Source organism: Rissa tridactyla, chromosome 6 (genome assembly GCF_028500815.1).
Source record: "Rissa tridactyla isolate bRisTri1 chromosome 6, bRisTri1.patW.cur.20221130, whole genome shotgun sequence".
Taxonomy (NCBI): Eukaryota; Metazoa; Chordata; class Aves; order Charadriiformes; family Laridae; genus Rissa; species Rissa tridactyla.
In genome coordinates this window covers 19984511-20006733 of record NC_071471.1, presented here as the reverse complement: position 1 = coordinate 20006733, position 22223 = coordinate 19984511, and the positions used below count along the sequence as shown (strand labels likewise).

The following is a 22223-nucleotide window of genomic DNA, read 5'->3' as shown; positions in this document are numbered from 1 at the left end:
TGCGTGTGTTAAAGACCCTGATTTTGAAGAGTTTACTGAGCATGGTTCTAATTTCTTTTATATTTGTCTTGTAATAGTCATATGAATTATGTGCTTTCAGTGATGTTACTCTTGATCTTCTCTTAAGGGATCTAAGATAGAAATTGTATTAAGAATTTACTTATCTGCGAGGCAGACTCTGATTAAAATCTACACAGATCTGTGTCTGCGATACCAGACACGGTATAGTGTATGCCTGCAATTTGGTCCTGTCTCACTTTCTCTTTGGGCACAGCTTCTTATACACATGCTCTGACCAATACAGTAATAGCAAGTATTCGCTCTGCTCTTCCTAAGCGTACTGTGGGTATAATGAGCCTGAGCGACAGCTGGACTAATATCCAACAATGTGAGCAGCAAACACGTTCTTCCTTGGGCTTGCCATTTTCATCACTGCAGTAAAGGAGAGATTACTTCAGAGACACTCCAACGATGTAAATGGACCCCTTCTTACATGGGTTTATAGGAAAAATTAGGCTTGTTACAACTTAATTTAACCTTCCTTCTTCTCAAAACAGCATTAAAACCAGTAAGTTGGTAAGTCTTCATTTCATTTTTTGACGTTTCACTTTCAAAGCTTTGGTGTAGCTATTGCATTAAGTCACAGCACAAAACAAAAATTTCAGCAGACATTTCCTAAATTATCCTAGACACCTGTTCTGGTGCGTTCCAGTAGTCTTGTAGTGTTAGTTGAATGTTGTTTGACTTTTTTGGCATGCTCTATTATATGCCTCTTAAACCTAAAAGTGCGATTTCTTGGTGAGACTATTCTCTTATTTATAGAGAAAAAAGACTATTGTCTATTTATAAAATTGCCCTTTAAAACTCTGCTGAGAAATGGTCTGGTCACAGAGTACTAGTTGAATAATCAGCTTTATAGTCTGCAAATGATTTTAAACATCTGTTGAACAAAGTAAGTGTGGAACTTATCAGTTACGGCCAAATATGCCCTAGATGCTTCCCTTTTGCCCTTGAAGGAAGCTAATGTTTTTAGTCTTCCAGCTTTGAGACAAAGGAACAGAATCACTTTATTGGACTACAGTTATATTTTATTTTAGCAGATACCATGAGTTCCTGAAAGACCAATTAACCTTAATATAAACTGACTGTGCCATGTTGCATATTGCCCTTTGGAAGCTCTGTTGAAGTTTGCTGATGTTTACAGTGGCTGCTCACAATGATAATTAGATGTTAAAGTGATGATCCTTGGATAGCCAAGAGGCTGCAAAGCTTTCTCAAGGGATCAAGGCCCTGCAGAAGGAAAGATGATAGCCTGCAATCTGAAGGTGAGGTAGAGCAGTGCTTAACCCATACCCTTCATTTTTATCTTGTTGGCTGAGAAAAATATCCACTTTAGAAATAGCTGAATGATTCCTGATAAGTAGAGAGTACATTTTTAAAAGGTGGTTAATTAATCATAGGTTGTTTCTTTGAACATAATTGCTTCTCCTAGAAGAATGAAGGCTGGGAAAAGATGGGAGATTTCCAGAGAGACTTCTTAAGTCCTGACTAAAATAAAGATTATCTAAAATCTGTATAAATTGCTCCAACAAAGCAAACTCCCTGCTGATTAAAAAACAGTACTCAGATGGAATTAGTGTGATTTTTATTTTTTTTTTTTTTACATTTGTAATTACTGTTTTACCAGCCTGTCTTTGTTGTCAGCCCTGAGTTGCAAACATGGTAGAAGTGCCTTTCCCTTTCCCTTTCCCTTTCCCTTTCCCTTTCCCTTTCCCTTTCCCTTTCCCTTTCCCTTTCCCTTTCCCTTTCCCTTTCCCTTTCCCTTTCCCTTTCCCTTTCCCTTTCCCTTTCCCTTTCCTTTTCCCTTTCCCTTTCCCTTTCCCTTTTCTTAACATATCAGTAATTCTGTTGCACTAACAATTAACCAAACTTCACGGTAGATGATGTTAAGTCTCCCTGAATGCAGTTATTCGGGAAAAGTTTATAGTTATTCTGTGAAGTTGCTATCATAAAATGTATGTATATGAGAGAAGAGTAAAACTTCGGTATGGGATGAAGTTGGAATGAAGTGCTGTTTATTCTCTTTCTTCAGGGTAGGATTCTGTGTGGCATGCTGGCTGTCTGTTCTTTCCTGTATAAGTACCTTTTTTCTGGAGTTGGCTTCTTTTACATAGCTCCAGTTTGCAGTGAGCCTACATTTGAGGAGTCTTGAGAAGGGAAGTCGATGGGTGCCCTGGCCACTTGCAGGAGGGCATTGATGTGGTTTGAGATGTCAGCTCATCTTCAATGTTGTATGGTAGAGCAGCAGACAGAAAGAAGCAACGGGTATATCTTCATGAGGACTCTCTTTCAGATCTGCCACAGGGCATTTAGTGCACAAATGTATGTCAAGTGAAAAGCTGTCCTTTTTGTCTAGTCACATTTTTACATAAGTGATGACCAGTGTCAGAAGTCAGATGCTACAGATGTGAAGTAGCTCTGATTTTTAATATATTTTCATCTACTTCTCATTCATTTCCCAGTTAGTTGTGTGGGCTCAAGACTCTTGACGTTCTTTGTCCCTCAGACCTTTCTTACTGTTTTTTTTATTAACAAGTCAGACAATCCTGTGTCAATCCTGTTAACAAGTCTTTCTGCTACTTAACTAGCATACTTTAGTCAGTGCTTATTTCATCTCCCTTTTGCATGAATAGCATAGATATAAGTTTATTCTTCCTTCAAGAACTATTATAACATTTTTGGTTTATGCATACCTGTATTGTTTGCTTGGTGCCCGGAGAATGTGAGTGAACGTCAATGGGATGAGGAGTGAGACTGTTGTCTGTTCATGCAAGGAGCCTGATCAGCAGTTCAAAAATACTGTCAAGGGAGACTGGGTTTAACACTGCAGGGTAGAGGTTCCTGCAACAGCAAATCCTATGCAAATTTGGTTTATCCAAAATGCTGCATTAATTCAATTACAGCTTGAATGATGTTTACTTCTGCCTGTAAAGTCAAATAACATGTTATTGACTCTTCCTGGGTAATTTCATGGTTTCTTCTTCCTTCCCTATATCTCACCTGGACAGCTGAAAGAAGTTTGACACTTTATCTGGTTATTTGTCTCATTGAAAGCAGAGGTGATACTTGCGGAAGAAAATTAGCTGTGTGCACTGTCATCGCAGAGAAATACCACAGTCTTTTTTTTTTTCCCTTCCTCTGACTTGTTGTGCAAGTGGATGTTTGGGTTTTTTTTAATAGGAAATCGCTTGGAGCAAGTTTCTCTGTTTAGATAATACCTGGAAGACAACAATCTGCCTGCGAATTGGCAAGTTTCAGGTGCTTTTCATCAACACAGTTCTGGCTATTTATGACTATGTAAGCAAGTATAATTTCTCCCCGCAACTAATTGTGCTGTCGGTGGACTGCATGTGCAACTTTCAGCCTGTAATTTCTTAATTTTTTTTTATGCTGTACTTTGTTACTGACATGTTCTTCAAATGACATTTTAATTAGACATGGAAGTACCCATGTATGTATCCTTTATTTAGATACAAATGTGTTTAGTGTGTACACACAGAGCATGTATGTCATGTTTATTACAGAAGCTTTCAAAATGTGTCTTTTGTTATTCTAGGATGTATTTGCAAAGCATGTGCTTTTATGAAATAGTGTCATTTCTTGAGCCATTCCAATACCCTTATTTCTCTTAAAAGTTAGATTCTTCAAAAACTGTATGTGCTTGCAGTTATGCACACTGAGATGGCCTTACAAGCTCTGGTGTCTTTATCCACAAGTGATTGCTTAGGAAATGTGGATGTGGAGTTAAGCACGTATAAATTTTGTAGTAATGAAGACAGTAGTAATATCATGTATCCATTTATGTCAGGGGGACTTCCTGCACAATGAGTTATTTGTGCACCAGTTATTGGCCCATGTGAAATCTTGTCTGTTAAGTGCAAGAGGAGTAAGAAGTATGAATTAATATTCACAAATCAAAATATGTGAAGGTTTTGGAGCTCAAACAAATGACCTCCTGGCACATTTAGATGATTACAATGCATTTATTTACTCCAGAAATATCTGGGTACTCAGATTTAAAAGACCTTTGGAAACCAGAAGATAGAAAAAGTTAATGAAAATAAAACCTTTGCTTCTGAAAACTGTACATCATGAAATATTCATAGTTCTACAGATAGGATATAGTTTGTGTAGAGGAATAAAACACTTCGTTGCAGACTTTGCAGCTTCATGTCTGATAATTAACATTGGAATGTAATTATTTTACATAATCAGATAGCATAATACTTTGGGATAGCAGATATATATGGTTTTGACTGAAAAGGTTATTTCATAAAGATGAGGATGTCCTGCCAGCATCCGGTAGGGTCTCTGCTGGTGGCCTTGGATGAGAGTTGGAAAAGTACATTACCGTTTCATTTCCTTTACAGATATTTTCATCGTGAGAAACATTTGCTACTTTAAATACTTTGAATATACTCAGTACCCCACCCTGGTTTTGACTCTGTTTCTTACTACCACTCATTAAAATGATTTTTAGTAAGATTAAGTCTCATGTTTAAAAAATAAGTAATTGTCTTTAATTTTTTCTGGAAGGATACAACTGCTACTTTAGACTGCTGTTAAATAGAGCCATTAGTCTTACCTGACGACTTTTCTCTGATTGTCAGCTCAATTACAGGTTGTCGGTGCCAAAGAATATGCTCTTGTCAGTGGAGTGGAATAGAGGGACATGTTAGCATCTGCCCTCAACAGACCTCTTCTTACTGCTGCACAGACCCACTTGGTTTTAGAGAAGAGGTTGATCTATATCAAAGCTGTCTCACCCCCACCTCTTTAAAATTGTGTTTACTGTATGTTAGAATAAAATACTGTGTCACTTCAGGTGGGGAAATAAGACGTTTAATCACACTTTCTTGTGTCTTGCGTGGTGGTTTACTGATGTCGGTTTTTCCCTCTCATATAATTTACATTGGCAACAAACTATACTGAAACAAATGTTCTAAGAGTGCGTTTATTTTGCTACTCCAAAGGAAATTGCAGTAAAGCTAATTTGCAAATGAGTATGTTTAAAAATTCTTCTATTCAAATCTTGTAGTATTGATCTCACGAGGCAGTCTAAGAGCCAAGTCCTTGTTCAAGGTATTCTTTTGAACAAGGAGGAAAAGAGAAGAGGCAGTAATTGCAACAGTGATTATCTGTGGTTAATTTGAAACGCTTCCAAAACCACCTTAAAAGGCTTCTGAAGATCAGGGGGACTTGGGGATAAAGTACCAAAGTTGCTTGTGAAAATGGCACTTGGGAACCTGGAACGTCTTGAATGCAGACTTCTGGATGTGCTTGTATAACCTTCAAAAAGGTTTTGGCACAGAGTTGTAAAACCAGAATTAATTTCCCCAACTGTGGAATCTAAAAATCATTTTATACCTACCTAGAATAACATATAAAATGTAAACTTTGCCATCTTTATGCCTTTCTTTGTTTCAGAGCTATCTAGGGTCTGATCATGGATGCATTCACAGTTATCCGTGTTTTTGCAGCTGAAGGGAAAGAGAAGGTAGTCTGTATGTTTTGGTCATGTTCTTTTGTTCCTCACTAAGCTTCCTTCTCCTCATGTCTTCTGATAAGCGTCTTAAACTGAACATTCCTAATGAACTTACTGAGCCTCAGGTGCTAGACGTTCCTTTGGTTGCTGGTGAGCCTGGTTCCTTTAAGTAATCTGAAGAGATAAGTAATCCAGTCTGCTGACTCTGGCAAGACTGCTGTGTAAACTCATGCTAAATTCATTCAGTGCAGTTCATTCAACAGAGTCAGGGCATTAAATACTTAATAATTCTGTCTGAGGCCCAGCACTGGATATTATTTTAAAATAAATATCAAACTTGTATTATTTTATCAGAAAAACAATAACATCCTTAGCAAAACAAGTGTGTGTTTTATTGGAAATTAGTACATCTATGAAACTAAAGCTAGGTCTGTTTAGGATTTTTAATTTAGCAAATTTTTAGTTACCATATACACTCCCTGTGCTAGAAAGGAAAGCAGTACATGTGGTGAGTCCCTGTTACCTTGAGGTACATTTTAAAAATAACAGTTGTTTTCATGGAAGTATAAAGTTTTATAATCCCTATGTTCGATCATTTATTTTTAATGAAACAGATGTGGTGTCAATGCTTTGCTGTGACTGTGGTGATAGTAAGACAGCAATCGTCATGGTGTTATTTGCCTGTGTTGGGGCAGAAAATATGTTCAGAGTATGTTGTATTAGTTCCTTCTCCTTGGTTACCTGCCTCAGATTACTTAAATTTTTAAATGTTCAACTACTTTTTTCCCAAAATTATATTCTGTACGCTCCTTGCTTCTTTGTATTGTTTCACCTATGATTCCTGTTAATCTGTTGACTATTGACTTTGAAGAATAGGAGGCCAGGGGCCTTGCTCAGAGTTTTAGAAAGTAGCTGCTGATTTTGGCCTTTTTCAGCGCATAACTGATACCTTCTGTGGGGCCTGGCTTGTTTCTTTCTCGTGGGCCTCTTTTTGTCGGTTTTAAACACTGGGAGTTTGAGGTTATCCCAAGCACTTGGGGGGGAACTTGAGGAGGTGTATACTCAGTTAGGTGTGGAAGGACTGCTTATCCAGTTGGACAAGCTGGCCTCAAATATTACAGGCTTTATAAAATTACATATTTGTTAACAAATGTTATTTTTTTTGTAGGCTTGTCAGTCTCCTCTTTTTCTATGTCCTGTGAAAACTTACCGAGGCATCCACTGCATACATCATTAAGGCGTGAAATATCCATTTTCTCTTCCCTTTTCTCCTTTTGTTGAAGTTACTTATATGTGGTCATAAAGACACAGGGTGGATTGCAAAATGATTATAAATAATTGCATGAGTAAATAATTCAAAATCAGTTTCTTCCACAACAGTAATAAAGTGCTGTCAACCTATTGGGCTGACAGCTATTCATCCTGACTTTTAAATGTAACTCTATTTGATCTCTTATTTTGAGGACTTAGAACTTGAGGACTTTGGAATCTGCAATTATTTGCAGGTCCAGGCAGCACTTTTGCAGGAAATTATTAATTATTTTTTTTTTCAGTTACACTTTGATATGTAGGCTTTATCTCAACCCTGCCGAAATCAATAGAACCTTTTTCTATTGACTTCAGTAAGTATTGGGTTGGGCCCATAATTTACACTTGGACATAATTGTGGGCAAAAAAATCACATCTGCAGAAATGGAGGCAATTCCACAAAACTATGCTGACTTCTGCTTGGGAGGTTTTTTTGAAAGGGAGTTCTGTAATTGTCTGTGTTTTTTTTCCCTTTTCCTCTGGGGCCATCAGGAACACAGTAATTTTTAGACATCGTCAGATCGCAATGACATGATGTATAGTTGCCTCCTCAAAAGGAAAGCTTTCTCTAGACTCAAGGAGTTCTGCTCCATCGTTCCTGCCGTGATGCGTCACGAGGACCTTCACCAGGGAGAAGCTGCCTGTTTAGGGTAGATTGTGAGCGTTGCCCAGGGCTTGCTTGGGTTTTCTGTTTGCAGTCATCAGCCCACAAAGCATTTGATTCTTTGTAGCAAATAGCAGTATAATTAGCGCAGGTGTGATCAGAGGTGTAAGGCAAAGGTGACTCCTGCTTGTAACAGAAACAAACAAGATTTTGTGCTTTCAACCCTCTCCCCACAAATTCAGTCATGAAACTGCAAGGATGTTGGTGGTAGGGTTAGTTGTCAGACACCAAATATTTGCAAAAACAAAAGCAAAGCCTCAGTGTGCTGATTTGAATGTTTGCAAGAGAAAAATCCAGTGTATTTCCAATAGATTGTTTACTTCAGCTGAACTGGAAACTGACTGACAACTTGAAGGCATACTTTAGAAAAATATTTGAAGTACTTCTTTATTCTCAAGTAGAACTTTATTTAGAAATACTTTGTTTAGAAACACCTACTGCTTTTGAAAGTTCAAAATTTATAGATGACCTTTAAATAAAGAGTACAGTATCAGTGCAAGAGACAAATGATTTGATTTCTCCTACATGCTGGAGTAGAAAGAATTATCGTTAGACAAGAGATACCTTCTCTGTGGGATACCAGTGGGCCTGAAGCTGGAAGGCAGCATTATGACCGTAGCATTTAGGGCTGATGCTTTTCAGTGTACTGAATTCTCCTTTATGACCTTTATAGTTCAGGACGAATTCATAGTGAAATGTTTATCCTCTAGGATGGGCTATGAATGGCTTACTTAAAAAAAAAAATCATATTGCAAGTTAGGGGAAGGAACTTCAAATGTTCTAAAAAGCATAAACATCTGACGTTTTCTTTGTACTGTTTCTTGCCTGCATTAATTCCAACCACGTAAGAAAAACAGCACCACCTTCCTATACAGAGAATAAATAACTCTGTCAGTGTTATGACTTTCTGAAGATTTCTTTTCTTTGCAAATGCTCAGTGTTCATGAGCATTTAACTGGAATGACTTTCATCATACTTGGTGTCTGTAAGATGATTTGTAATTATTACAGGCAAGCCTCAAGTTACGGCCCTTTTGTGCCTTGGTTGATGCAAATCAAATTCTGCTTCACCATGTGGGGGGTTTTGTGTGGTTTTTTTTTCATATTGCTCTTTGCCTGTTCACAGCTGTGAAGGATATAACCTTGGAAGTAGTCCAGTGATGGTTTACCTAATGATATGATGTGGTGTTCACCCAGAACATGTAGGTGAAGAAGTTAATACCTATAGAGTGGTTGGTCTGTGACTGTTGGTCTGTCTCACTTTTCAAAGGATCAATTAAAATTTGAGCTGTGGTAATTAGGGTGATGAATTTATAATTTTTAGTTATTACTATTTGGAAATGTCACTCTTCAAAACACGCTAGGTAGCAATGCCAATCTATTTAAATGTTATTAATAGGTGGGGCATCAATTAAAGATGGCTTCTTCCCTAACTAACCTGCAAAAGAAGAAAACCAGGACAGCCTTGCTAGATTGAAAAGTCTGGCCTGTGACATCCAGCTCTAACTCTGTCAGGGAATTTAACTGAGTTTGCCAGCGAAAAATATTTAAATCTTGCACTTTTTAGAGTTAAATGTGATTAAGCAGCAACATTTCAAACCAAAATGCTGTGCCAATTTCATCTTCAAGTTACAGCATGGCAAAATACTGACTTACCACATTTGCCTGTCTGAAATGCCTTTAGTGTACTCACCGTTGTTATCTCCCACCCAGTTTGAAAAATACAGGCACCTGAGAGAGAAGAGAATCCTGTGAGGCTACTTACTAGTTCAAGAAAACTGAACAGAGAAGTTTTAGACTGTCTCCTCTTCTACATGCCACGACTAAGAATAATTTTGGGGTTCCGTTCATGGATAAAACCAGGATGTATTCAGATTCCTGAAAAATTTAAAAAATGCATTAGTATTTTACAGTAATGGAGAAGACCCTTCGCTGTCTTTAGAATGGAGCAAAAGTGTTTAGGGAAGAGACAGAGTACAACCAAACAGGGAAACTCAGTGTGACAAGAGACTAAATCCTTGAAGGTCTATGTAAAACGTGAGCACTGCACTCTGGTAAAGAGGGATCAAAATCTGTTCGTGTAAAGGTAATTGCTCTTCATGCCTGCATGGATGTGCACTGTCAGCTCTGTGCTTATCCTGAGGTATTCAGGGACAAGCCCCAGAGTCCTCAGTGCCTCAGTACAGGACCAAATTCTCATGCTGTGATGGATGAGGAAGAGCTGCAGCACACTAGTGCAGTAGCAAATTATGTTAGCTCTGTCTTGTGTCCTTCATAACACCAGGCATTTGCAATTTTCAGATTCTCTGTTCCAGGCTCTGACTCTCAAATCCTATGAGCATGATGGAGGGAAGTAAAGGGAACCTGCAATGTTGTACAGACATAGAGGAAAGATCCATCGTCTTGCATAACTTAATGCTGTCTGGACTCCCCTTGTGTGGGGGCACTGGGACTGCAAAGCCCCCTTTTTGGTTGTTTGGGTTGGTTTTTTTCCCCACCCACAGCTTTGCACATGTTCAGACTGGGCAGGGTAGGAAGGGGCACAGTGAGGATCTCTATTACCAAGTTCTGGTGTAAAATCTTACAGATACAAGGGACCAGAGACGTAAGTTCAGGTGATTACTCCAGGCCCTTTTGACTCTTTGGTTCCCAAGTGTATTTTTTTTCAAATTTGGCTGCAAAAATATAAAAGGCCTGGTTAAGCAGTCCCAATTTCAGTAGAGTTCAGAGCAGGAATTCGGTGGCTTGGGGGTGTTTTTTCTTTTGATTGGTTGTGGGGTTTTTCCACAGACTGCCTTAAAGAAATTTTGGAAAAATTATTAGTAGCATGTCAGCCAGTTCAGTTAAAACAAACACAAAATGGATGAACCATTTGAACTGTTGAATTGAACTATCTCTGCAAGCTGTCCTGACAGCTTATCCTTCTAAGTGTTTCAGAGAAGTGTGGTGTCAAATGCAAACTATGCTGTAGTTTGTGGAAGGAAACTGCACTCAGCATTTAAGCATGTTTTTCTTTCCCCTCCCTTGTTTCTAATGGGAAATTAATTCAGCACAACTTCTTCTGTTTCTTACTGTGCACAGTTAAACTGGTCTGTAGAGGGTATGTATACCAGGCTTCCTGGGGCAGAACTAATCCAATAATTTATGAGCTCAGCAGATGTTTCTGCTTTTCAGGCCAGGTGTAATCTTATGCACCTTTTTTTTTTTTTCTTCTTCCCTGGAGTAAATGCTAACTGGGCTGATAGCCAAAAGTTTAATTAGCTTGTTTCTTTTTTTCTTTTTTCCTTCTTAAATGTGTTTAGTGTCACCTTACATCATACTTCCCCTCTTTTAGGAAGAGTATGATGTTGCTTTACCTTTACAATGCATTTACCAAGTTGTATGAATGTGTTTGGCATAACTGGAACAGCTGAACTAGTGGGGTTTGGTCATAGAGAAAGATTTGTGTTGTACATCCTAATGGAAATGCTTTTTTGTTGTATTTGTGTTATTTTCTGCTTACTCCACCAAGGGCTTAATTCATCATTTCTTTACCCTGGTTTTACTCTGAAGTCAGTGTAAAACTCTGGTTGGAACAGGACTGGGAAAGTGAGACATCAGGGCTACAGACACTGAAGAAGTACTTTGAGATGTGCGCGACTACTCTCTTTGGAGGTCTGCATTCCTCTAAGAGCCATTCACTCATACCCTTCAGGGTAACGTGGCTGCGTAGCTGCTAATTCACTCTACCAGTAGTTTGACCAGGAGAAAAAGAGTAATGACAGCAAGAAAAGTATTGAACTGTAGGGAGGCAGGAATGAGATCGCGGGGATCAGTGTTAGGTCCGGACTGATAAACTGTCTTGTGACTTACCTGTAAGGAGGAAATGGCATGCTAGTAAAACTTAAAGACATTAATTTGGGAACAACTATGTACCAGTGTCAAGCCATACAGAGGTTAGAATATGGGCAAATGATAACAAAGGCTCACAAAACACATAAAATATGAAAATCTTGCCTGTGGGGGGCTAGAATCTCTCCCCCCAGCAATATCCAAGGTAATTGTAAAAATTAAACATTATCGAGATAAACAAGATCTGTCAACTTTACTGACAGAAACAAACTGCCAGTAGCAGAAAGAAGTATTTATTTTTTTAGATACTGAATGTGAATTCTTTGCTACCGGATGACTTCTTGCAAAGCTGTGGTGGTCAAGGGTGGGAGAGAGTTTTCAACCGTGACTATCTTGTCTATGCATGCAGGAATATTGGATATAGTGGTAATTACATTAGCCAACCTCTGCCTTTTGGCAATACAGCTTATTTTGCTGGAGAGAGGAAGCATATGCACTCTGCTGGCTAAGGTGTTGCAGGTAAAAATATTTCATGGCTGTGATTACACAGTCAGAATTAAACAAACAAATAAAACCTAGTATTGTCATACTGGCAAAATGATTCTGCACAGAGCTGGCCTTGGTTAGTTTAGGAAATGAATTTTAGGTAGTTTGAATCACCACTATTTGTAACTAATTTTACGTAATGAACTGTGGTCCCTAAATTAAAATCTTGATTGTGCTGGCCTCTGAAGAGAGAGATGCTTTCAGAAGCTGGTTCAGTGTTTTGGTGGTTCTGGATTGCTCTATAGGCATCTCTGTTTCTAATCAATGTTCAGCCACTTTTCGTTAGGAACTTAGGTAGTCTGAAAGTACATACCTATATTTTAAGCCAAAGATGTGAATATGGTTCATTTTGGTTCACAGATGTGCTCTCTTAGTAGCTAACTTGCTACTGCAGTGTCAGTTAGCGTGTGCCTGTCAGCTAAGGGAGGATGGCAGCCGCTCGCTTGGGCTAGTGAAGGAGGACTGGGCAAAACCGTAAAAATGTGGGATGATAAATTAACACCCTGATGAATCTATTCTTATTGACAAACCCAGTGCCCATGTTTCTAACGCTTTTAACCATCTGGAATCTTAGCAAATATGTTTTCTAAATGAGAAAGTACAATTTTGTGAGGTTGCTGCTATTACTACAGGTAGTCAGTTGTCAGAGCAGCGTGGCTTGATGGTCTTTTACGTACGAGAAAATTCATTGCCTGCACCAACATAAATGTGCAGGACGTGGCATTTTAAAATGTCAGTAAGTTAAGTGGGGTCTGTAAACATTTCTGGGCAGATTTTGATTCCTTGGCTAAGTATGTACTTACTGTTTGAACATTCTGAATGGAAACATCCGTGTGTTTTTATTACATCATGACTTGATTAATTACAGCCAGTCAAACACTAAATTACAGTACCAAGATACCTAAACACTGGAGAGCTTTTAGAAGAGGGAATTCTGAATACTGACAGAATTAAGTGTTGCATTTTCTGATTAACATTGCTATGGTGCAGATGCTAACGCTGCCTCTGCTGATTAAAACAAATTGTAAATAATGCTTGTAGAAAATTCTCTGAAAGCCACAATTGCCTTAGTGGTTATTTTCATGGCCATATGTATCCATTTTAAAGGACACTTAAGATCTCTATAGCTGACTCCAAAAATAGGAAATAGAATAAATCACTGCTTAATCAGTACCTTAATTTCTTCAAAGACAAAAACCTTTGAAGTATTTAAGATGGAAATGCTGAATCTTCCAAAGCGTTTCTTTGTTTAAACTAAAATTTTATATAAAGATGAAAAATACTAAGGATCTCAAGGCACAGTTACGTTGTGGAGAGTCCAAGATCTTTTTACTTGCCTCTCTGAAGCACAAATATATCCATAAAGAGTCTGATCTCTTGGCAGTATCTAGTCTGTCATGCTCACGATATGCATAGGGCCCTCTTTTCATGTGGCATGGACGCTTTATTTTTAAAACTAAAAGCACCCCAGCGATGGTGAGCATTCGCAGCACCTTCAAGCAACTCAACCCACAGTAGCAGCCACACAAGGGAGCCTGGAGCTCTGTGAATTTTTGCAGGTCCCTTTGTTAGTAGCTTCTGGGCTGGCCTCAGCTGCTGCTTTCATGAAAAGTAAATATGCAAATGTGGGTTTTGCCTCACTGATAGGTGCCAAGTGTTATATAAAAAGTATTTCAGAAAAGTAATAACTTTAAGTTGACATTTTTTGAAAGGGAATGAAGATTACATGGGTATGTAGTCCAGAATATGCTGCATTTACTGCTGGGCAAGAGACAAAGGAGGAGGCTAAAGCAGTTCAGATGTGGTGGCTTCCATTAAAATCTTGATGTTCTGCATTATCAGATAATTAATGGTACTGCAACTTCCTATACCAAGTATTATTTGGTGGTAATAATTAGGAAAGGAGTTAAACTGTTCAGTTTCAATGGTAGCATAAAATGAGGCAATGATAAGTTTAATGTGCGAAACTAATAAGCTTTCAGGTGTTAAATGAAACAGCATAACTCTCTGACTGGTGGGAATCTTAACTTTTTACTGGTGTATATAAAATAGCGTACAACTTGGTGTGATTTTTCCATATATACCAATTTCAGTATAATTTCAGCAGCTGCGGCCTTGGGAAATGCAGGGGTTAGAGATCGGTGGTGTTATCCTCTCTGGTGCCTCCAAGGCAGAGTTCAAGGCGTGACACATTAATGTCAAAATTCAATGATTTGATCATGCCAGTATCGAAAGACCAGGCTGTTAAGAAGCTTCCTTGCTAATGTGTCACAGTCATCATGTACTGGGACAAGGTTCTCAGTCAGTGACAGACTCGCTCATTTTCTGGAGTAGTAGTAGCTTATTTGAAAGCTGTGCTTTAATAGCAAGACAATATTAAATCGTGCATATATATGGTTTTGCTTTTTTGTCTGCTTTGATTCAGCTGTTCCTAATAGAACAATCAGTTTTAAAGTTGAGTTGATCAGTGATAACAGCTAATGCCTTAAATGCTTTCCCCCCATGAATAACAAAATTGCAATTATATAAATAACTACATTGCTTTGATGCTTAGATATGGTTGTGTCTTATAATGAATTCATTTTCCAATAAGAAAACCAATTTTAGAAAGCAATAGTTTTACTCATCTGTCTTTCTTCAAATGAACTTAATTTCACAGTAATTTAATTATGTAACCACACTTGTTCATTGTTAAAGTTATTACAGTAAATATTTCTAAATTTCAAATCTCCCAAATTTCTCATTTAGCCAGTATTTCAAATGAGCATGTTAACTATATTTTCATGTTTTCTGTTTCTTCATTATTTTTTTTCTGTTTATTTTTTTTTCTCTTTTGTTAGGCATTAGATCTAAAAAGTCTGCTACGACCAGCTGGACTTTGCCTATCTATCATATACTCTTTTTAGTTATTCTTGTAAAGTTTTGAAACATTCATGCTGTAATGTTGCAAAAGATATATGTGGATGCTTATTTTTTTTCTGCTATGAATTGTATTAATCACTGTCAGTGGAGCAAATTACAGTATGTAAATTGAAGCATATGCTCTTTATTTAGGATCAAAGCTTAACTTTTAACTTCTATTTTAGGAAGATCTGTTTATGGTGATTTTTGTTTATACGGGGTAGGTATGAGAGCAATGTGTAAGCTAGGAAATAGCCTCAGTTTTGCATTAAACCCAGTTCTTGAGGTGAAGTAGTTCCATAAAACTTCTACTGTTGAGCTGAAATTCCTAACAGAAGTGATTGCCTGCATCTTGTCAGATTCTAGTAAACATGCTATGGGATAGATACATGAAGGTATGTCCAGACTCTGTCACTGACTACTGCTCAACCAAAAAACCAACAGGCCATAGCTGGCTCTTAGTATTGCTTGGCAGAGGTGTGATGGCAAAGTCAAACTGGATACCGCTGTCAGGAAAAAGGGCAATACCGCAGGTACAAAAGCACTCTTGTTATACATTAGAGCAACAGCAGGACTGAAAGCTGACTTGTTCAGTGCTAATACTGGTGGGATCTCTAACCCTGAGGCTTAGAAACCTTAGAGTAAATGACAGCTAATTTTTTCATTCTCCAGATGTATCCTCCCATGTATCTCTAGGTGTGTTAAAAGCTATTAGATGAAGCCTTTGTGTTAGGTGAGGCAGCTTAATGATGTTGCATAAAGCCAAAGAACTATCAAAGCATTTGTTTTTTAGAAAAAACACTGATAGATTCAGTAACTAGTGTTTACAAATGGTAATTTATGTGTCTCATTTGTATTGCAGCATGTTGCTTTAGACTATGGCAGGCCTTTGCCAGGAGGAAGAAATCTGCATTCTCCTGAGGACCGGGACAAGTCCACTTCCTTCTGTGATGGAGAGCTAATTGCCACCAACAGATGGGAGAGCAAATTAAAGCAAAGGTAGTGAATAAAGCTTGGGCCCTGTTTTGCCCCAGTTCCTTTTGTTTGGTTTGTTTTTTTGATACAGTGACAAAAAAAAAATGGTACCTGACTGGTAATATTTAATGCAGTTCTTTGATGGAGAAAAGGTTCTCATTGCTGTACTGATTGCTGAAGCTTTTCTTCATTCTCTTCACCCCTTACAGCTGCATTACTAAATACCTTTTATCTTGACTGAAAGTTTTATTTAGTTATTCAAAATGAACTTTTTTTACCAAGTCAGAGACAAGAAAAAAAAAATCAATTATATTCATTCTTAGAAGGTAGTTGCTTAAAAAGAAATCAATATCAGTGTCTGTAAATGAGCTGCTGTCCAACTGGCAATGTAATAGCCTAGTTTTGGAGAAAACAGAAAAAATACAAAACAGAAATAAGTGATACTGAAGAAAAAGAGTTAGGTTTAGGCTAAAGAGAATTGGTTTGAAAGCTGAGCTACTACCCTGATGTATTTTCCTATCGTAAACCATCATAAAAATTTTAATCTTGAGTATAACCACTGACTTGTCATATAGACTTTTGATCTGTATGAATTTTGATGAATTCTCAAAATCCTGTTTGTAATTAACCTTTCTTTTCCGTGTGCTTCAGCTGTTGGGAATACCACCAAGTTAGACAAAACACGTTACTATTAGTTTTTAATATTAGTTTTAGGAAAAAATGTTATACTAATTGTGTCAAATTCTTTAGCACTTTTTCAGGCAAAATATCAGTTTAAAAATGAACAAACAAGATTCTAACATAGAATGATGAAGAGATTTAAAGCAAAGAAAGATAAATTCTTGGGGAGCATCTTTCCTTTTTCTTTACCATTGTCTCTAGGAAATTGAAGCTGATTTTTACTTTTCTGTGTATATATGATGGACATAATATTTTAACTCCCCCTGCACCCCTGGCCCCACTCTAAATTCTGTGCTTGCATCAATTGGCTTGGGGAAAACCAAGGGTGATCAGAGCATTAGGGTCTGCTTTAACTCAATGAGTAGTATTGAAAAAATATATGCAGCCCGCATAGCTTGTATTGATTATAGTTTTTCTGAAAACAAATGTCTGCTACTGTATTTTATCTGTCTAGTAATTATGCTCCAGTTTAGAGGGTTTTACGCAGTAAAATCTATCAAATACTGTATTCCAGAGGATCAGTGGTAAAATCCTTGCCCTGTTAAAGTTGATGTAGATACTGTGACTTCAGGAGTAGATCCTGTGACTCCCAGTTGAATGAACATGTTTCCTTCAAGAAATGAAGACCAGACAGCATAATTGCTGTGGGCTGGATTCAACTGGGCAGACTTTTGCAAATCTTCTTTGTGTGGCTTATTACCAGAAGGAAGACCACTGGTATGCTGCCATCTGGCAGTCCAGTAGGTTTTTTTGCCTCTGCATCTCTCCGTTTTCAATCAAGCGCAAGTCATAAATGTACATAAATGTACAGCTTTGTACTAGTAATGTCAAGAGATGCCAAGAGAGAGGTTCATTGAAAACCTTAGGCTTGCAGAGACATCAGCAATGGCAGACCTGTTTGCAGGGTTCCATGACTTACAGACCTGTAGTTTTTATGTTGTCATGCAGGATAAAATTATAATCTTGCTTTCTTGTTTCTCCTGTAAATTTACAGGAGATATTATTTTTTTCTCTGCTCCATTTCTGTAGATCTAGATCTATATCTAGATCTGTGCATTTTATAAAAACAAAGTTTAAAATGAACCTCAGGTAGTCGGATTAATTCTAGAGGTTTTTTTGCATATTTTATGGAATTTGGAATTTGAGAATGGATATTCATCAGTCCTCATCAGGGAAGAGTTGTCAGTTTAACATGGAAGAGAAACTTGACCTAAAAGTTTTTCTTTATTTTTTTTTTAATTAAGCTTAATGCAATGGCAATTGATTTACCTTAATAAGATACCATATTAAGGCAGTTCTCAGTGTCATCTCTGAAACATTTAAAAAGAAAAAAAAAGTGAATAGTGAAAAAAGAGTTTCCATGGAGTATCAAAAGAGATGCTTAGTATAGCTGCTTAGTTTACCTGATTAGAATAAGCTCTGGACTCCAACCTCTTTCTTGCTGAGTTTCAGCAAGTGGCCAAGTTGCAATAGTGTTCAGATTTTAGTTCAGGACCACAGTATGTGTTTCTAATGGTTTCTTTCTCTGAAAAGTTAATGTTTGCTTTGAGACAAGCAACTAGCCTGTGGTGAACAAAAGTGAGCATGTCACAACTGCGGGATTCAGCACTGGAGAAATGAGACACTGTTAGAGAGCTTAATTTTTGTGAACAACTTTTTGTAGCATTAGATGTCTTCTCTATCTGCAGTCAATTAGATCCATGTCCACATTTCAATAATTAAATCTCTCTGATTAGTCTTTTAAATCCAATTTGAGCTGTGTTTCAAAGAACATGGCTCCTTTGCCTGACGTCTGGATATTCAGTTAATCTGGGCTCCGAGTTGGTCATGTAAATTGAGTGTCTCTGGTTTGGATCTGCTTTTTGATGGATAAATACATCCTTGCAAATGGACTACAGATCCATGGCTTGAGCGCTGCGCCATTTATTTGCTCGGTGTTGTTGGTTGTTTTTGTTGTGGGTTTTGTCTTTTGGGGGGAGGTAAACAGGAAAGATGGGGAAAGCAGCGGGGGGCAAACAGCTTAGGAAGTGGTACTGGGATGCGAAACATATATCCTAAGGTGTCAATAGCTATTATGTGGTCCTGCAGCATGCAAGTCAGTAAATGCATTTCTGCTACCTGCACAGGGTAATTACCCTACCGTTTATGATGGATAGTTCAGTTTTTGCCAGTATTTCCATTATTAATTTCTGTTTTCAGGGATTTGTAATACAGAATGAGTCTGTATTTGGGTAATTTTATTAAAGCAGTTTTCAACAAGCTCTTTGGCTGTGCAAGCATGGAAAGAATATTAAATAAAAGGAAAACTCTGAACCCAGGGAACCTAATGTTCTGATAAGTGATGTTAAGCTATCTGATTGCTAATACATTGTATAATTTCTGTTTTGCCACTTATTGCATGTAAAGTCAATGATTTTTCAGCATCAGTAGCTTCAAAACCAAATGTTTTAACCATTGCAATATTAGCCTGAAAATCACAAGATCTTAAATAATGAGTTCTGACATTCTTTTTTTCTTTTTTTTTTTAAACTTACATTCACTAAGCTCATGCTTTTGTCTTTTTTCTTTTTTTTTCTTTTTTTTTTTTTCCTTCTTAACCACCATGAGAGCTCAGTATATATCTTTTTTTATCAATATATGCTGATTTGGTAGGTGAACATACCATGAAGCGTCAGTAGCATTTTCTGCTTATTACTGGCACTTAAATTCCCACATTGGCTGCATCTACATACTGAAAAGGAATGGGAAGAGCAATGCTTTCAGTGGACTGCACAGTGCGTTACTGTAAACTCTGGTATTCTGACAGCATATCGACATCAACGATGTCCTGCCAAGACTGTTTATGCACATACCTGCCCCTCCTCTCCCCTCTGCACACTGTCAGCAGATAACTGATACAGAGCATCCTCCAGCCCCACTGCTGCGCGCAGTTTCAAGGACTTGTCAGAAGCCTGACTGTGTTGGATTTAGGAGTGGAGCTTGCTGTTGGCTCTCCAGCTACCTTTGGAAGGGATGTTTGATAATAGAAAGTAGCTGCATAGACCCAGCATTGCATAATGAGTTTTGTCTCTTAGCTGAAACATTGCAAGGGTGGCCTAGCCATTACTGCGAGCTCAGAAGATGTCAAACGCAGCTCCTGTGCAACTGTCAAAATTTTGGTACTGGTGTCACAGTATTTACAAGCTTATTTAGAATATCAGGTATAGAAGTAAACTAACTAGACAATTGATTTAATGAATAGTTTTTCCAAGATGGTAGCTGGTTAGTGATGTCCTCAGTTCTTGTGTCTGGGCTTAAGCAGAATCCCAGGATATAATGGGTTGTGGCGAGGGAGGCAGGGTGACCTGAGAAAATCCTACCAAGATCAGGGGAGAAGTTTTGGCCTTTTACATCTTCATCCATGTTTGTATGTGATATAATCTACGATGACGAATCTGAATTATTTCATAATCCTCATCAGCATAGTATCTGTGAACTGCTCATAATGACTCCTAAAGCCTTTTTTTTATTCTCTAAATGAGCGTAAAATCTGGGAATTTGGCTTTGATTTCAGTATAATGAATCTGAATGAAGTTGCCTAATGCAAAGCAAGAAGACTGTGATGAATATGTATGCAGTGCTGCTAGCCTTTTTTATTGTGTGGATGCCTGAGGAGATGAAATGGATGAGCTCCAGACTTCTGGTCTTAGGCGTCAGTTCTTGATGAGGGATGCTTGATAACTTATTTTTGAGGCTTTTAATTGTTTGTTTAGTTGTTTTTTTTTAAAGAATTCTTTAAGACAGCTTCCTAGTGATCTGTGATTTTACTAGTATACAGCTTAGTAGTATTTTTCTTTCTCCAGATTAGGGGTTTAGTGAATTAAGCCTTCCTGCTTTCTAAACAAAGGAATTTTAAACTTTCTAGTTCTGTTTTTTTAAATCTCAAAACTTCCTATTTTAAAAAAAAAAAAGTCAGCAATGGCACTGATATGTCTGAATTAACTGCCTTCCTCCTCCTCTTACCTCCCACCCCAATATATGAATTATATTTTGAGATAAATTAGTTAACTGGTGAGAAAGATATGGAATTATGTTGTGCATTTTACAGTCTTCATCAGTACTTAGTGTATTTTTGTGGCAGTTATTAGAGCTGACGTGGATTTACATTTTTCCATTGCAAGCTGTACTTGACAAACACTTTTTGACCTACTTTTTTAAATATAAATGTGATATATATATTGCCTAGTATATTCTGCCATAAAGTTCAACTACATTCTGTAGCTATAAACATTGATTCTGACAATCAAATGCAGCATTTTGATGGATTTTGTGATTTATTTTAGTTTTTCCCAGCAGCTTCAGGTAATTATTTTTTTTTAAATGCTATTTTTTTTTCTCTTTCAAATAGAAAACGAAATAAATAGAACCAAACGAGTTTTTATTTTCAATCAGAAAGTAAACAAGTGTGTGCTGTACTAAATTTTTTTTTTTGGAGTACTCAAAGTATACTGGCTTCTTCCAGAAATTGTTATGGGAAAGAAAAGGTATTTTGGCAGTAGAATAGAGTTCAGTGGGTCTCTTGGAAGTCACATGGGGTGACATGGTCACGTGGAAGATAGCTGGCACTCTGGAATAGTCAGGTTAATTGAATGGTTTTGCTTATGCTATGCAACTATGAAATAACCCATGTTACATTCAAACAGTTGTCATCTGAGCTTCAAAATCAACACTTGAATTTAAATAAAGGGTTTCTTTATGAATATTTCAGTTTCAGGTTGTCTGCATGTTCAGTGGGAAGCTGGTGTTTTCAGCTGTTCCTCATAGTCAAAAGGGCTGTGACAGTAGGCTTGGATTCTGCAGTTTGCAACTTGTAGGCTGTTCCCTGCACCTGTAGAGGGATCCACGAAAGTCAGTGGGAGAAAACTGGGACTGTGTAGAAAACAGCAATCGTAAAACATTCTGTAAATAGGGGCACTGGAGCCTTAATTTTGTAGAAAGAAGATGGAAGAGAGATTGTATTCCAACACATGAAGTTTCCTTCAGTTTCACGAACACAGCATAAAACTACAAAAAGACTCTGCTTATTAAACCCTGGGAGAAATTTATTGCTTATAGAACTCCGGTCTGAATGTCACAGCTGTTACTAATTACAACTAGGAGTAATTACACCATCAAAGATTAATGTAATCATACGTTTCAGTGCATACAGGATAATGGAAACACAGTGGATGCATACAGGATGATGAAAGTGTAATGTAATGCACACATTCTTAGCTGGTTATAATAATTTTATGCCTTTATGTAATAGTTTACATGTCTCTATCGTTGTACATGTCTCTAATCTGTAAGTCTTCAAAACATCTGAGGGAAAGAAACTGGTTTAACATCCCAGGTCTGCTGCTATCTTTGGATGTTGTCAATGTGTGTTAGTAAAGATTCTTTTATTGGTAACTCCTTTTGCTTTTTTTTTCTTCATAATGTATCTCACCTTGGTCTGGTTTTGTGTTTTCCAATAAAACTTTCCAAAGTAGTAGATCCTAAGAGGTAATAACTGTTACTAGATGATGCTGTGTTTCTATTTTTCACTTGTTAAAGATACTACTGTTAGGTTTTAGCTAGAAGGGATTTAATGTTTTGGTGCTGTTTTTTCACCATGTGGCTTTTTGAAATCACTCATTTCATTAGTGATTCCACGCTGCTTCTAGACGCAGAGTTATGGAACTCTGGTCTGCAGACTGCTTGTACCTGCAAGGCCGTGGTAAATGGTCTGCAAAGGCAAACAGTCCCTAGGGCC

At 37.6% G+C, this 22223-nt stretch overlaps 1 long non-coding RNA gene across 1 annotated transcript in view; it reads left to right on the top strand.

The window, feature by feature from the left end:
• The window catches only part of LOC128911690 (uncharacterized), a 61811-nt gene that overhangs the window by 24750 nt on the left and 14838 nt on the right, over positions 1–22223 (top strand). Inside the window, exon 10 of the long non-coding RNA XR_008467137.1 lies at positions 15657–15793. This is a non-coding gene — a long non-coding RNA (uncharacterized LOC128911690). The remainder of the gene's footprint in view (positions 1–15656; positions 15794–22223) is intronic.